Here is an 18,429-nt window from a genome sequence, read left to right as displayed (position 1 = left end):
AGAGAGATGCCACGCATGCGTACAATGAGCATAACAGGACGCATCGGTAGTGGGACATCCGTAGTGGGACAATGTGCGTTACGGGACACTTTTTCATGCGTGCAGCCGGCGTTCATCGATTTATTAGACGTTGTCACGTCAAAAAATTTTTCAATATTCGTAACCGGAAAATTTGGTTGTAGCCATCAGCTGGATTCAAAGCGTTTTAACGTAAATGATAAATAAATTTTTAACTAAGCATTTACATAATAACGATTAAAACTAATAAAATAATTATATGGTTGGGCCAAACCAATACGTTCAGTTCGTCTTTGTTGTAATGGCAACTGTATATAAATTAGCTGTATGCTTACCAATTACAAGAGAGTGAGACGAAAACTTTTATATATTTAATGAATTAAAAATAAAGAACAAATATAATTTTAATAACCCTTGTGATTCTTAAAGAAAGTTTGGTTCTTTTAGGATGTGCCAGAAATATTTGCATATCGCAAAATATATTTTTTTTAAAACTTCAAAATAAAAGAATCTATGACTGATTCTCAAAAAAAAATCGAAATTAATGTCCTTAATTATTTCTATAAACCAGGATCGTCAATTATGAATAGTTTTTTTTAATAAAACTGCTGTACTAGATGTAGGAATTTATGAAACAAAATGATTTATTATATGATAAACAAGAAAGATACACATGTCCAAGAAAATACCCTGAAAATCTTTCCCTCACTATGTCACAAGCGCTAAATTTGTATATAACGTAAAATTCCTTACAAATTTGTATTATCATAATTTTTTAATTATATAGGATAGTATTGAATCTACTTATATGAGTTCATAGTTTAATAAATGAGAATGGAAATATTTTTGAATATAATTCAAAATTTATCCTTAAAAAACCTATCATTCCCTCACCGTTTTGTAACGGTGTGATTGGAGCAATATTTAAAGGCCTACCAAGCACCACTTTAATTTTTTTTGTAGTTGGCAACATTGCCCTTGAGAACTCACACTGGAGTGAACGGTTGAAGAAAAGATGTTTTCTTAAAATCAATTTGACAAAAAGTTTTTTTAATATTAAATTTTTTAATGTCATTCCCTCATGTAATGTTATCAAAAGGTAAGAATTTTTTATTTAATAATCATACCATATTTTTATATGTTTTCGATAGTAATGAAGTACTGTTTACAGTTCATAAGAAAGTAAGGTTATGTTCCTGAGTTTGTGACAGTTTTGTTTCGTTTCGTCATTCCCTCATCGTCATTCCCTCATAAATTTTTTTAATGAGGGAATGATCTCGGTGAGGGAATTATGTATTTTCTAATAATTTGAAAAATCGTGATGATACTGTAAAAGCGCAATCTTTCTGTACTCTCTCTAATAATAGTCGACATGACTCAATATCAGTGTGGGCTCATCTTAAACCAATATTCGATTGGCTTAAAAACCAATGACCGAACATCCATACTGTTCACATTCTAATTGACAGCCCAGTTAACCAGTACGAAAACAAATTTGTTTTTCACATGGTTTATCATCATTTTAAATATTTTTTGCCAGGTATAAACAATTTTACTTGGAACTATTCTGAACCCGGTCATGGCAAAGGTGCATTAGATGGTGTTGGTGGCACCTTAAAGAGGTCTGCCAACCAAGCCGTGGCTGAAGGGAAAGATGTGACAGATTTAAATGCAGTGAAAAATGTTCTGAGTTCAAAGTGTTCCTCAATAATGCTTATTGAGGTAAGTACAGCAGAAATCAATAATACGGATAACTTGATCAAAAAATCTAAGTCTATTTCAACTTTTCCTGGTACTCAAAATATAAGACAATTTGTGTTCTCAAATGATGTGCTTGAATTTAGAACTCTATCTTGTTTTGACTGCGTTGGAAAATGCCAACATTTTCATCTTGGTAACAATAAAACTTCTGAAATATCGGATGAGGACACACCTGCAGTATCAACGCGACGTAAAAGAAAAGATGTTAAAGAAGAAAGTGCTGTGAAGATTTCGAAGGATACTCCTTCTGAAAAAGGTACCTATGATATAAGGTTAGTGACCATGTCCTTATAACATGGAATAACGAGGTCTATTCTGGTAAAATTCGTTCATTATCTGATGATGGGGCTTTAGTACGGTGTATAAAGAAAGGATCAAAATGCTGGAAAGGTCCGACGGTTAAAGATGAAGAATTTTATGCTTGGCTTGACGTTCTTCGAATAATTGAACCCCCAAAGTTACTCAGTCGAGGTTGTTATTTTGTTAAAGAAGTCGATGAGAAAAATGAAAACCTTAAGAAGATTAAAATAACTGAAGCCAACTGCGATTAGATTGTATAGAGACTGATAACTGATAAATAATATTAGATTAGTAAAATTGCATCTTATGTTCTCTGTTCATTATTTTAATAAATTTTAATCTTCAATATGAAAGTATATATTCTTGTCTTTTCTATGTTAAAAACATAAGTCAAGTTTTAGAATTATTATATAGTACTTCTTAACTTCGTTCTTTAAATTATTTTAACTAAATTAATATTTAACATTATTTTTATAAGTCAATGTGTTTTGTTTGTAACAATTAAATTGTTACATTATGGATTTAATTATTATAGTTTGCAATAAAATTATTTAGTTACTATAGTTTTGCAATAAAATAAATAATTGGTGCATTATAGAGTTTTTAATTATTGTAGAATCATATTAAAAATCATTCCCTCACTAATCTGTCATTCCCTCATTAACGAATTTTTTATTTTTATATTCAATTCAAACTCAAAAAAGTTGGGAACCACTATAATATTTTCTTCAAACAAGACATTATAGCTACTACGACTTGTCAAAAAAAATTCTATAATGAGTCTAAAAAACTGATCAACTCGATAAAGCCATTTAACACATTTTATGAGAATTAGCCCTATGCATTTTAAATGCATAAATTTGGCCATCCGTCTTTAAAAAAAAATTACAAATATAAAGTGGCCAGACGTTGAAAAAGAAGTTTAATGTCAAGTAAATGTACCTCAGTACGAAACTGATTTGTATCAGCATCACAAAGACCCACAAGTTTAGTCTCTGGCTTCTTATCCAATCAGCAGGCGCTCATTCTAGTGCTCCACTAAGGGACTTAACGTTTTCTATTGATCCATGCAAAACTGTTCTGTCACCATTGAGGCCAAAATACTGGGCCGATCTTACTCTAGAAGTGAAGGTGTTGCAGCCAGAGGCCAGGCGGTGCTCGTCGCTCTGGCGGTCGTGCAGTCTCTCTGCACTAGATGTTTTGGCCCACGAAGGCGTTAAACGGTCCACTCCACGACGTGTGGACACTCCCAGGCGTCACGAAGCAGACTCTCCTGCGGCTCCGACGATCAGCTCTTTCTTACTCTCGGGCACCGCGCATGCGCAGAGCGCGCCACTTGTTTCAAATTTTCAGTTTTTCGATTAGTAAACTAATAATTTTTAACTTATGTATAAATGATTTTATAACACTTTTAAAGAAAATCTCTGTGTTAACATTGCAGTAGAATAGGATAGTATTTCCGAGGACAGGCTTCAGGCTGTGGTGCCGGTGCCGGTGTCCGCCATCTTGGATTGTGACGTCACGGCGACCATCTTGGATAAGCGTAACTGGACACAGCGTAACGGGACACAGCGTAACGGGACATATCGTAACGGGACATAACGTAACGGGACAAGTAGATCACGGCGGCCATTTTGGATCCGCCATCTTGGATCCGCCATTTTGGATTACGTCATTGTGTTCTAGAAAATTCCGGTGATGTGTTTTCCGCCACATTGGATGATGACGTCACCGTTGCAATTTTTGTTACGGCCGCCATCTTGAAATTTGGACGCCATCTTGCAAATCTTTAATTATTATCCGATTTTAATGAAAAAAATTCCAAAATTCATCAAAAAATTAACTTATTCGAATTTTGATTGATTATATCGATCACCGTCCTCGGTTCAAACCCGGTGAGTCCAAAAAAAACTAAAAATGGCGACAGGCTCCTTCCTCAACGGTGGATGCAGGCAGACTGACTCCTAGCACTTTTTTTCAAAACATATATATCGTCAGCTGGTATGACGACATGTCCGCCATCTTGTCTTCATCCGCTGGAGACCACCATCTTGTTTTCGTCTAATAGAGTGTGCCGATAACATGTAGTATAATTATCTGGTCACCATACTTTTGTCCTCAACTGTTAAAATTGAACATTGACCTTGGCCTTTATCCTTGACCTTGAACTTTCACCTTGACCTTGAACTTTGACCTTGACCTCGAAATTTGACCATGAAATTTGACCTTGACCTTGAAATTTGACCTTGACCTTGAAATTTGACCTTGACCTTGAACTTTGACCTTGACCTTGAAATTTTACCTTGACCTTGAACTTTGACCTTGACCTTGAAATTTTACCTTGACCTTAAACTTTGACCTTGACCTTGAAATTTGACCTTGACCTGGAAATTTGACCTTGACCTTGAAATTTGACCTTGACCTTGAAATTTGACCTTGACCTTGAACTTTGACCTTGACCTTGAACTTTGACCTTGACCTTGAAATTTGACCTTGACTTTGAAATTTGACCTTGACCTTGAAATTTGACTTTGTCCTTGTCGACCATCATGGACCCGACATTTAATGTTCAGTACATGATACCAGGAGCGACCAACTGCTGGAGTACGTCATCTTGTGTGTGTACTCATATTATAGAGTACATTTACATCTGGTTAATTTAATTTTAACCTGCTACAGTGCAGTAATCATTTATTACCGAGGTGCCCCCCGCCATCTTGAAATACGGACGCCATCTTGAAATCATGTAATAATGTAGCTAGAAAAGCGGGAAAAAATCCAAAATTCATCAAAAAAATCACTCATTAACTTACAAATCGAATCGATGCATCCCTGTCCACGGTTCGATTCTTCACAAGTGACAGTTGTAACTAATTATTAAATAAATGTTAGGTTCTTTTTTCCATTACCTTTCGCGGAGTTTATTAATCATTCGCTCTACGAAAAACAACTCAAGTCAATATACCTGACCAACGAATTAAATCAGTGCCGATTAGCCTATTATGAAAGTCTAATTTTTCAATAATCTGAATAACATATAAGCCGTTCATGTACAAAGCCACACATATAGATCAATTGTCTTCAGTCCATAAGACCGAGTCATGACATTATCAGACGTATAGGCTAGTCATTTCAGGACCACATGAACTTCGTCGTTATCTAATTATATTCTATTAATCCAAAGTGACATTTTTTAAACATACTAAAGGACCAAGTAACCTTGAAAAATATTTTAGTAACACCAAGAGGTTTTAAATTAGTAAATATTCAATCACTACATTTTGTACTACGCGCAATCAACAAAAGGGAAGCACTGACAACGAAAAGACAGCACCACCAACGAAAAGGCAGCACATTTGGAAGCACCGACAACGAAAAGGCAGCACATTTGGAAGCACCGTCATCGAAAAGGCAGCACATTTGGAAGCACCGACAACGTAAAGGCAGCACATTTGGAAGCACCGACAACGAAAAGGCAGCACATTTGGAAGCACCGACAACGAAAAGGCAGCACATTTGGAAGCACCGACAACGAAAAGGCAGCACATTTGGAAGCACCGACAACAAAAAGGCAGCACATTTGGAAGCACCGACAACGAAAAGGCAGCACATTTGGAAGCACCGACAACAAAAAGGCAGCACATTTGGAAGCACCGACAACGAAAAGGCAGCACATTTGGAAGCACCGACAACGAAAAGGCAGCACATTTGGAAGCACCGACAACGTAATGGCAGCACATTTGGAAGCACCGACAACGAAAAGGCAGCACATTTGGAAGCACCGACAACGAAAAGGCAGCACATTTGGAAGCACCGACAACGAAAAGGCAGCATATTTGGAAGCACCGACAACGAAAAGGCAGCACATTTGGAAGCACCGACAACGAAAAGGCAGCACATTTGGAAGCACCGACAACGTAAAGGCAGCACATATGGAAGCACCGACAACGTAAAGGCAGCACATTTGGAAGCATTGACAACATAAAGGCAGCACATTTGGAAGCACCGACAACGAAAAGGCAGCACATTTGGAAGCACCGACAATGTAAAGGCAGCACATTTGGAAGCACCGACAACGAAAAGGCAGCACATTTGGAAGCACCGACAATGTAAAGGCAGCACATTTGGAAGCACCGACAACGTAAAGGCAGCACATTTGGAAGCACCGACAACGTAAAGGCAGCACATTTGGAAGCACCGACAACGAAAAGGCAGCACATTTGGAAGCACCGACAACGAAAAGGCAGCACATTTGGAAGCACCGACAATAAAAGGCAGCACATTTGGAAGCACCGACAACGTAAAGGCAGCACATTTGGAAGCACCGACAACGTAAAGGCAGCACATTTGGAAGCACCGACAACGTAAAGGCAGCACATTTGGAAGCGCCGACAACGTAAAGGCAGCACATTTGGAAGCACCGACAACGTAAAGGCAGCACATTTGGAAGCACCGACAACGTAAAGGCAGCACATTTGGAAGCACCGACAACGTAAAGACAGCACATTTGGAAGCACCGACAACGAAAAGGCAGCACATTTGGAAGCACCGACAACAAAAAGGCAGCACATTTGGAAGCACCGACAACGAAAAGGCAGCACATTTGGAAGCACCGTCAACGTAAAGGCAACATATTTGGAAGCACCGACAACGAAAAGGCAGCACATTTGGAAGCACCGACAACGAAAAGGCAGCACATTTGGAAGCACCGTCAACGTAAAGGCAACACATTTGGAAGCACCGACAACGAAAAGGCAGCACATTATGAAGCACCGACAACGAAAAGGCAGCACATTTGGAAGCACCGACAACGAAAAGGCAGCACATTTGGAAGCACCGCCAACGAAAAGGCAGCACAATTTGTATGCATCATCGAATAAGGAAGCACATTTGGAAGCTCCATTAACTAATAAAGGCAAAAAGGAAGCACAAGTTACGAGATCTAAGTCTTAGTAAGAAATCATAATACAAGAAATAAAAACATTACATTCTTATAATTTAAATTATTTATTTTATTGCTTTACATTATACAAATGCAAGTAAAACAAATCATTATTGTATGTAGCCGGCATTCCTCAGTTCCTTGAGTATGAAGGATATTTCTTTGATGCACGAATAGTTTCCTGCACAAAGCGAACCATGTAGAAGTCTTAGCCGGTCAACCAATATGTTTGGATCTTTCCATGATGTGTAATCATTCTCTTCTACCACCATCTTCCTTGCACCTTTATAATAAATATTATGATCTCTGGTGTCTTCCGTTTTACCACCAACCTCAGGGTAACTTTCATGTTTGAGACGGTGATCATCACAAGCTTGATCAGATTTATTATATATATTACGTCGTTTCCATCGTTTCGGTCTCAGGACACCGCCACATTCTTCGATCTTGGCAGCTTTAGGTGTTTCATCATAGTCTATGTCTTTGTCAACAGCCTCAGAGTCACTGTAACAATCACCGTAGAAGGAATCGTCTTCACCCAATTTACCGTAATAATTCGATGTTGATGATGTTGAAGTGTTTTCATCGTCTTCATGCTTCCTTTTTAGGAGTCCATCATTTTTACAAAGTAGGAAAGATCTACTTGAATTCGGCTGGAATATATTCTCACTTTTCACGTTAAGGATTCTTCCATTGTCTTCATTCTTCCGTAAATCATCAACCTTCTTCAATTTAAGTTCTTTGTCGAGATCAGAAGATCCAAGAAAATTATTGTTGTAATGCAGATCACTCTTCCTTAGGCTAGTAGATTCATCGTTGTCCTCTAGCTTGTACGCAGGCTTAGCGCTACAAGTTCTGCCATGTTTTTTTAGGCTCTCTCTCCACGTAAACGACTTGCTACATCGAACACAACTTATCATATTGCGCAGTGGATTTTTAACACAGTCATTCTTCTCGTGTTGTCTTTTATTCTTTCTCAAGATAAACTCTTTACTGCAAAACTTACACCTATGTTCTTTCGATACAGCGTCAGATCCCAAATCGGAATTCATATTAGTTACTGAGACTAATGCCAGATACCAATTGAGTGTTTTAAATTAGATTCAATACTTAAATAGAAATTTTTTCATATTTCATCAGCGAGAATTAATATATCTCATGCAAAAGTACTTTAAGCATGTAGTTCTGCTTTTCAACAACAGATGTCGTCACATGTTGCTTGCAGGTAAATAATATTTAGTTCTTTTATGCGGGATGCGGGATGCTCACTAACGATCGCAAAAGGAGTATGGCTTCGCTAGAGTCCAAGGAAAAGGAAGTTCGTCTTGCATGTTGGTGCTCCACAGATGAGTCATGGCGTAAAATAATTTGACTGAGTAATGATATTTGTTAATTCCACCTGATAAAAATATTGCAAGTTTTGATTTAGTAGCAGAAATTATCGAATTAAATGTAACTCCAAATAAAATGACATGTCTCATTAGACCAAAAAAAATCCATGCAGAGAGCGGTTTCTCAGAATAGTCAGAAACACTTGAAGAAACCACAGGAATGATTGCAAGAACACAGGAAAAACCATCAAAATATTTTCAAGAATAATCAAGAGCACACTGAGAAAACCACCATAATATTAACAATTATAATCGGAAGCACACAGAGAAAACCACCACATGTTTTCTTTGATATCATAAAATTACAAGAAAAAATATTTTAATATAAAAATAAATTAATAAAAAAATAAAAAAAATGCATAAATTTCTGGCTTGTACAAGTACTCTATCTTTGCTCAACAATGATAAGTTTACAAGCTGGCAGAAACTGTTTATGCGTTTTTTTTAATTTTTTTATTAATTTATTTTTATATTTAAATATTTTTTCTTGTAATTTTATGATATCAAATAAAACATGTGGTGGTTTTCTCTGTGTGCTTCCGATTATAATTGTTAATATTATGGTGGTTTTCTCAGTGTGCTCCTGATTATTCTTGACAATATTTTGATGGTTTTTCCCGTGTTCTTGCAATCATTCCTGTGGTTTCTTCAAGTGTTTCTGACTATTCTGAGAAACCGCTCTCTGCATGGATTTTTTTTGGTCTAATGAGACATGTCATTTTATTTGGAGTTACATTTAATTCGATAATTTCTGCTACTAAATCATAACTTGCAATATTTTTATCAGGTGGAATTAACAAATATCATTACTCAGTCAAATTAATATTACGCCATGAGACATCTGTGGAGCACCAACATGCAAGACGAACTTCCTTTTCCTTGGAGTCTAGCGAAGCCATCCTTCTTTTGCGATCGTTAGTGAGCATCCCGCATCCTGCATAAAATAACTAAATATTATTTACCTGCAAGCAACATGTGACGACATCTGTTGTTGAAAAGCAGAACTACATGCTTAAAGTACTTTTGCATGAGATATATTAATTCTCGCTGATGAAATATGAAAAAATTTCTATTTAAGTATTGAATCTAATTTAAAACACTCAATTGGTATCTGGCATTAGTCTCAGTAACTAATATGAATTCCGATTTGGGATCTGACGCTGTATCGAAAGAACATAGGTGTAAGTTTTGCAGTAAAGAGTTTATCTTGAGAAAGAATAAAAGACAACACGAGAAGAATGACTGTGTTAAAAATCCACTGCGCAATATGATAAGTTGTGTTCGATGTAGCAAGTCGTTTACGTGGAGAGAGAGCCTAAAAAAACATGGCAGAACTTGTAGCGCTAAGCCTGCGTACAAGCTAGAGGACAACGATGAATCTACTAGCCTAAGGAAGAGTGATCTGCATTACAACAATAATTTTCTTGGATCTTCTGATCTCGACAAAGAACTTAAATTGAAGAAGGTTGATGATTTACGGAAGAATGAAGACAATGGAAGAATCCTTAACGTGAAAAGTGAGAATATATTCCAGCCGAATTCAAGTAGATCTTTCCTACTTTGTAAAAATGATGGACTCCTAAAAAGGAAGCATGAAGACGATGAAAACACTTCAACATCATCAACATCGAATTATTACGGTAAATTGGGTGAAGACGATTCCTTCTATGGTGATTGTTACAGTGACTCTGAGGCTGTTGACAAAGACATAGACTATGATGAAACACCTAAAGCTGCCAAGATCGAAGAATGTGGCGGTGTCCTGAGACCGAAACGATGGAAACGACGTAATATATATAATAAATCTGATCAAGCTTGTAATGATCACCGTCTCAAACATGAAAGTTACCCTGAGGTTGGTGGTAAAACGGAAGACACCAGAGATCATAATATTTATTATAAAGGTGCAAGGAAGATGGTGGTAGAGGAGAATGATTACATATCATGGAAAGATCCAAACATATTGGTTGACCGGCTAAGACTTCTACATGGTTCGCTTTGTGCAGGAAACTATTCGTGCATCAAAGAAATATCCTTCATACTCAAGGAACTGAGGAATGCCGGCTACATACAATAATGACTTGTTTTACTTGCATTTGTATAATGTAAAGCAATAAAATAAATAGTTTAAATTATAAGAATGTAATGTTTTTATTTCTTGTATTATGATTTCTTACTAAGACTTAGATCTCGTAACTTGTGCTTCCTTTTTGCCTTTTTTAGTTGATGGAGCTTCCAAATGTGCTTCCTTATTCGATGATGCATACAAACTGTGCTGCCTTTACGTTGGCGGTGCTTCCAAATGTGCTGCCTTTTCGTTGTCGGTGCTTCCAAATGTGCTGCCTTTTCGTTGTCGGTGCTTCCAAATGTGCTGCCTTTTCGCTGTCGGTGCTTCCAAATGTGTTGCCTTTACGTTGACGGTGCTTCCAAATGTGCAGCCTTTTCGTTGTCGGTGCTTCCAAATGTGCTGCCTTTTCGTTGTCGGTGCTTCCAAATATGTTGCCTTTACGTTGACGGTGCTTCCAAATGTGCTGCCTTTTCGTTGTCGGTGCTTCCAAATGTGCTGCCTTTTTGTTGTCGGTGCTTCCAAATGTGCTGCCTTTTCGTTGTCGGTGCTTCCAAATGTGCTGTCTTTACGTTGTCGGTGCTTCCAAATGTGCTGCCTTTACGTTGTCGGTGCTTCCAAATGTGCTGCCTTTACGTTGTCGGTGCTTCCAAATGTGCTGCCTTTACGTTGTCGGCGCTTCCAAATGTGCTGCCTTTACGTTGTCGGTGCTTCCAAATGTGCTGCCTTTACGTTGTCGGTGCTTCCAAATGTGCTGCCTTTACGTTGTCGGTGCTTCCAAATGTGCTGCCTTTTCGTTGTCGGTGCTTCCAAATGTGCTGCCTTTTCTTTGTCGGTGCTTCCAAATGTGCTGCCTTTTCGTTGTCGGTGCTTCCAAATGTGCTGCCTTTACGTTGTCGGTGCTTCCAAATGTGCTGCCTTTACGTTGTCGGTGCTTCCAAATGTGCTGCCTTTACATTGTCGGTGCTTCCAAATGTGCTGCCTTTTCGTTGTCGGTGCTTCCAAATGTGCTGCCTTTACATTGTCGGTGCTTCCAAATGTGCTGCCTTTTCGTTGTCGGTGCTTCCAAATGTGCTGCCTTTATGTTGTCAATGCTTCCAAATGTGCTGCCTTTACGTTGTCGGTGCTTCCATATGTGCTGCCTTTACGTTGTCGGTGCTTCCAAATGTGCTGCCTTTTCGTTGTCGGTGCTTCCAAATGTGCTGCCTTTTCGTTGTCGGTGCTTCCAAATATGCTGCCTTTTCGTTGTCGGTGCTTCCAAATGTGCTGCCTTTTTGTTGTCGGTGCTTCCAAATGTGCTGCCTTTTCGTTGTCGGTGCTTCCAAATGTGCTGCCTTTACGTTGTCGGTGCTTCCAAATGTGCTGCCTTTTCGTTGTCGGTGCTTCCAAATGTGCTGCCTTTTCGTTGTCGGTGCTTCCAAATGTGCTGCCTTTTTGTTGTCGGTGCTTCCAAATGTGCTGCCTTTTCGTTGTCGGTGCTTCCAAATGTGCTGCCTTTTCGTTGTCGGTGCTTCCAAATGTGCTGCCTTTTCGTTGTCGGTGCTTCCAAATGTGCTGCCTTTACGTTGTCGGTGTTTTCAAATGTGCTGCCTTTTCGATGACGGTGCTTCCAAATGTGCTGCCTTTTCGTTGTCGGTGCTTCCAAATGTGCTGCCTTTTCGTTGTCGGTGCTTCCAAATGTGCTGCCTTTTCGTTGGTGGTGCTGTCTTTTCGTTGTCAGTGCTTCCCTTTTGTTGATTGCGCGTAGTACAAAATGTAGTGATTGAATATTTACTAATTTAAAACCTCTTGGTGTTACTAAAATATTTTTCAAGGTTACTTGGTCCTTTAGTATGTTTAAAAAATGTCACGTTGGATTAATAGAATATAATTAGATAACGACGAAGTTCATGTGGTCCTGAAATGACTAGCCTATACGTCTGATAATGTCATGACTCGGTCTTATGGACTGAAGACAATTGATCTATATGTGTGGCTTTGTACATGAACGGCTTATATGTTATTCAGATTATTGAAAAATTAGACTTTCATAATAGGCTAATCGGCACTGATTTAATTCGTTGGTCAGGTATATTGACTTGAGTTGTTTTTCGTAGAGCGAATGATTAATAAACTCCGTGAAAGGTAATGGAAAACAGAACCTAACATTTATTTAATAATTAGTTACAACTGTCACTGGTCAAGAATCGAACCGTGGACAGGGATGCATCGATTCGATTTGTAAGTTAATGAGTGATTTTTTTGATGAATTTTGGATTTTTTCCCGCTTTTCTAGCTACATTATTACATGATTTCAAGATGGCATCCGAATTTCAAGATGGCGGGGGGCACCTCGGTAATAAATGATTACTGCACTGTAGCAGGTTAAAATAAAATTAACCAGATGTAAATGTACTCTATAATATGAGTACACGCACAAGATGACGTACTCCAGCAGTTGGTCGCTCCTGGTAGCATGTACTGAACATTAAATGTCGGGTCCATGATGGTCGACAAGGACAAAGTCAAATTTCAAGGTCAAGGTCAAATTTCAAAGTCAAGGTCAAATTTCAAGGTCAAGGTCAAAGTTCAAGGTCAAGGTCAAAGTTCAAGGTCAAGGTCAAATTTCAAGGTCAAGGTCAAATTTCAAGGTCAAGGTCAAATTTCAAGGTCAAGGTCAAATTTCATGGTCAAATTTCGAGGTCAAGGTCAAAGTTCAAGGTCAAGGTCAAAGTTCAAGGTCAAGGACAAAGGCCAAGGTCAATGTTCAATGTCAACAGTTGAGGACAAAAGTATGGTGACCAGATAATTATACTACATGTTATCGGCACACTCTAGCAGACGAAAACAAGATGGTGGTCTCCATCGGATGAAGACAAGATGGCGGACATGTCGTCATACCAGCTGACGATATATATGTTTTGAAAAAAAGTGCTAGGAGTCAGTCTGCCTGCATCCACCGTTGAGGAAGGAGCCTGTCGCCATTTTTAGTTTTTTTTGGACTCACCGGGTTTGAACCGAGGACGGTGATCGATATAATCAATCAAAATTCGAATAAGTTAATTTTTTCATGAATTTTGGAATTTTTTTCATTAAAATCGGATAATAATTAAAGATTTTCAAGATGGCGTCCAAATTTCAAGATGGCGGCCGTAACAAAAATTGCAACGGTGACGTCATTATCCAATATGGCGGAAAACACATCACCAGAATTTTCTAGAACACAATGACGTCATCCAAAATGGCGGATCCAAGATGGCGGATCCAAAATGGCCGCCGTGATCTACTTGTCCCGTTACGTTATGTCCCGTTACGATATGTCCCGTTACGCTGTGTCCCGTTACGCTGTGTACAGTTACGCTTATCCAAGATGGTCGCCGTGACGTCACAATCCAAGATGGCGGACACCGGCACCGGCACCACAGCCTGAAGCCTGTCCTCGGAAATACTATCCTATTCTACTCATTGCATTTCTGATATTTGTTTGTAATATTTTTTATCATACCAAAAAAAAATATTTGTATAAGCATCTAAAATTATTAACACGTTTGTTATTTGTCAAATAAAATTCAGTTATTAAAGAAAATTTTAATATTTTGAAAACAAGTGAATTTTTACATAAATTATTACTGTAAGGTATAGTAAATTTACCAAATGATCTTAGTAGTAACGAATTCCAAGATTGTTATGGCATTATTTTGAGTAACATAAATATATATACTTTTTTTTATTCGGTGCCTTTTCCATTGGTTTTATAGGGCTAACATACAACGCATATTATTGATAAGGGTTAGTTGTAAGGTAATTTATTAAAAAAAAACTTTTTTTTAGGATAATGTAGGTACAGTAAAGTGTACAAAAGTTGTATTATCAATGCGTAAATAGGCAAAATTCATATATAAGTAAAATTTGAACAGTTGAACACTATCCTCGATATAAAACAAGCCGATCTGATAAACTATGTTGTCGTCTTTTAAGCAGTTTGTTAAAACGAAGGATATTCTATTAGGTGTCCTTGGTTGGAAATCTTAGGTAAGGCATGAATGTGTGGAAGGTTTTTGTATTATTTGTTGTAAGTGTTGTATTAAGTTGGCTTTCAGACTGTAATCTCATTTTCGAACAGTTTGAAAAAAAATGATTATAGCTATGTGTGTAATCAAATTTAATAAATCGTTTTAAGACTTTTTTTTAATTAAGTGTTTCTTAGAAAGCCACGAAACAAGTTATTCCTTTAAAAAAGATAGTTGTTGAAAGAATTTTTTTTTTTTCATTCAGTGATAGGAAGAGGTCGGCAGATAAATGTTGTTGAATGCGCATGGGGGGGAAAGTGCGACGATGCTGTAATCCGACGTCAAAACCAATTCCAGTGACAACGTGACGGCCGCGGATTCCCCCTCGGGATTACACTGCTCTTTAATGACGGCCGGCGCACTGTTGCGTCACGTCCGCAGCTCCCGCCGCTGCCTGTGTACCCCTCCCGCTCTCTGACGTCACGCGATGGAGGAGAGGAAGGTGAACGGAGGTGCTGCGCTCTCGCGGCGACAGCTTGGAACGCCCGCGGCGCAGCATCTGGCTCTGGGGATCGCCCGCCCGACAGCCGTGCGTGTCGATGTGGGTTTACGATCGGAAATTAACAGATTAAGAATTAAATTTAGTTGTGTCCTTAAGATATGACCGATTCAAATGTAGTGGTTTGTAAAGGTGGGTCGCATGCGGATCAACAGTTGACACAATAATTAACACAAAAAGCTATATTTGATATATTTCCATGTGAATCATGGGAAGCACCGATCAGAACACAGTATATGGTGTTCTTGGGGAAAGCAGGTTATGACACAGTAGGAAATAATGATTTATAAGCATAATATCAGTAAACTAAAAAAGACATACTGAAAGAAAACTGCATTAAATAATATCAAACATTTGATCGGAATATATTTCGTTTTATTATTTCGGGAAAAGATTATCCTCACGTGTTTTGGTTTATTTTTGCTACCATGCGAATATATAATAATGAATTTTTTTTTAAATTTTAAATACAGTTTACGTTTCCTCGTTAGAGATTTTATTAGAATTACATAAAATATGATGTACATACTAAAGTTAAATATTTATGATTCTGATTATTGTATGGGCAGAAATGTTTAAGTGTTTAGGTTCATTCTTAGCAAAGTGTCTGTTGTCTCAAGTAGGTTCATAACATATATATCGCCATGAATAAAAAAGTGAGAGAGAATAAAATATTAATCAGCAACGATTTCTAACCGAGATGCTTTTTATGCTGGAGACGATACAAACGAATAAAAAAATTATCCGCTCAAAATAACTTGGCTTCATTCTCACCCATTTTTTTAACGATCACTAATTCGTTCATAAACCATAAATATTTAGTGTAACGTTCCCGTGCGCTCTTCGGCAGCCCGCCATTTGATAGCGGTCCCCTCTCCTCTGAAGGCAGCCAACCCCCTCCGTTTTCCCAGCTATCATCTTCTCTGTTTCTCTCCCCCTCCTACCCGGACCCTCTCTAAAAGACAGCCGCGGACTAGCAATGACAGCCCGGCACGTGATCAGATTAAACGAACTCCACCGCGTCGCTCGCTGCGCAGAACGTAACCGCTACCTTCCCTCCCACGAAACCCTTCCTCCCCCCCCCCCCCTTACCACCACTACCAGCTCATAGCGCCGCTGCTGTTGGTTAATGAAAATACACTCACGTCCAACAGGCCGTCCTCTGAATCGTTCAGCCGCGCTTTTATGAGCCGCGCCTGGAGACACCAGCTGTCGGAAAAACTCCGAGGCCAGTTCTACACTGACACAGAAACCTAGACGGATATCACTGAACATAGTTTCTACAATAGCACGCAGATGGACACGGACCCGTACGGATTAACTAGGCAATGCTGAGCTCTTCCGTATACGTTGATCCGTGCGACCGACAGAAGCCGGGCTGGTGTTCATGTTCTATGTACATTAAAAATAATTTAAATTACCAGAATATATAGTTTTCTATTATTCATCTGTCGTTTATTTTTATTATATACAATGTAAATTCTGTCCATTCTTTGATCTAGAAGCATTAAATATATATTTTTTAATTCCGTATATAATTCGTAATGCAAAATTGCTATCTAATTGGATGCCATTAGATTAGTTACCGTGCATTGAGGAAGCAACATACGCGTTAGAGAAATGTTACGATAGAGATCCGTCTCTCTTTAAGTGCTATTGTAGAACGTGCCTACAGGAATTTTCGATTTTGTTACGAAACATATAATGAAAGGAATTAACATAAATTACTGTATAAGAAATATAACGCATTGTTACGAACGTGGGTGGCAAAAGCGCGACGCACGCCAGGTACCCGGGCGCCTGGCGGGGCCGCACGGTCAATGACGTCACGCGCGCATACCTTTGGGATTGGAGGGCCCGGCCTCACCACCCCTACCCCCGCACCATCATTCCTCGACACTGTTATCCATCCTTTAGCGGCCTGGGAATTCTGTGGGCCACCGCGTGGAGTGGCATGAATAAGCGCCGTTATTCTGGATGCTTCGAGCGTTGGTTCGGCCCGTAATGACACGAAATGTCACAACCACTCCAGTCAGTTCCAGAAGACTGCCAAGGGTATAAAGGTGGCGACGCCACCTCCGCAGCAGTAGTGTTCCAACTGGCTAGTGGAGTGAAGTGCGAGTTCGCCGTGCAGGAGAGATCCTCCCTCCTTTGCGAGCGGCGGAACGCGGAGCGACGGAACCGTGAGTGTGTGACATAGTGGCGCGTGACTGTGTGTGTGGAGAGGTGCGCGGTAAGGGGCGAACCACTGTTGAGCCTAGCTCCACTGAGGAGTGTGAACTGTGGACTGGTCAAATATTTAGTGTTTTTGAACAGACATTTTTAAGTGCGAGTTATTTGTGAACAGACATAAAGGATGGTTATTTTATTTGTAATTTTAATATTAGCAGTAAATAAAACTTTATAAGAATAATTAGACTATCCTTACGAACCCGTTTTCCCTTCTCACAAATATTTTGTGTCAGAAGTGGGATATCCCTAATTAAATGATTTATGAATTATTAATAGATACACGTAAGTGAATAAAAAATTAAAAAGGTAAAAGCATCAGAATTTAGATTTTCGAGATTAAAATTGGTGTTAGGAACTGTAGTGAGTTGTGATTGTAGTAAAATTAGTGTTATTTATTTTTAGTAGAAACATATGTTAGTTCATAGGTAAAATTATAGTTCAGTAATGTGAAAGTACCGTTAGCTACAGATAAATATTGTATGTGAAAAAGGATGATGACTGCGGACAAACGTAACAACTTAATTGCCTTCTTGGCTGAAATGAATAATAAAATGCATAATAGCCAAGAAGAAATGAAGAGTGACACGGAGAACTAATGGTGCAATAGCTAGATAAACTCAATCAGGCCACCGAACAGCGAGTAGCAGTTGTAACTGAAAAATAGTGATGAATTATCAGGAAAGCTACAGCTGCTAAAAAGTAAAGGTGGAAGGCGCTGCAAACAGACCCAAAAATTAAGCCACCCACATTTTATGGCCAATCGTCGTGGGCGGTCTACAGACGACAGTTCGAGGCAGTTGCTGAAGTGAATGGCTGGGGCGAGGAATAAGAGGGCTACAGCACTTGTCCTGGCCCTGCGAGGATCTCAGCTCTGCTTCAGACCATGCCAGTTCCAGAGAAAAATGACTATGCTGTACTACTAGAAGCTCATGAGGTATGGCGACCGAAACATGTACGAGGTGGCCTGGCCTCGTCCACATGCCCTCCTTCCTCGGCCTTTTTATCTATCCATTTTCGGCCTGGGAATTCCGCGGGCCACTCCTTCGAGAGGCGTGAATGTCGCAAATAGTTTTCTGGAATCTTCGATCATCGGTTCGGCCGGGTTGACGCGACACATCACGACCGCTCCAGTAAGTTCCAGAAAGACATAAAATCGATGACGCCGGTCTCCA

The sequence above is a fragment of the Bacillus rossius genome, chromosome 1 (assembly GCF_032445375.1).
Source record: "Bacillus rossius redtenbacheri isolate Brsri chromosome 1, Brsri_v3, whole genome shotgun sequence".
In the NCBI taxonomy this organism is placed as follows: domain Eukaryota; kingdom Metazoa; phylum Arthropoda; class Insecta; order Phasmatodea; family Bacillidae; genus Bacillus; species Bacillus rossius.
The sequence above is the reverse complement of the archived record's forward strand: the minus strand, read 5'-3'. Positions refer to the sequence as shown.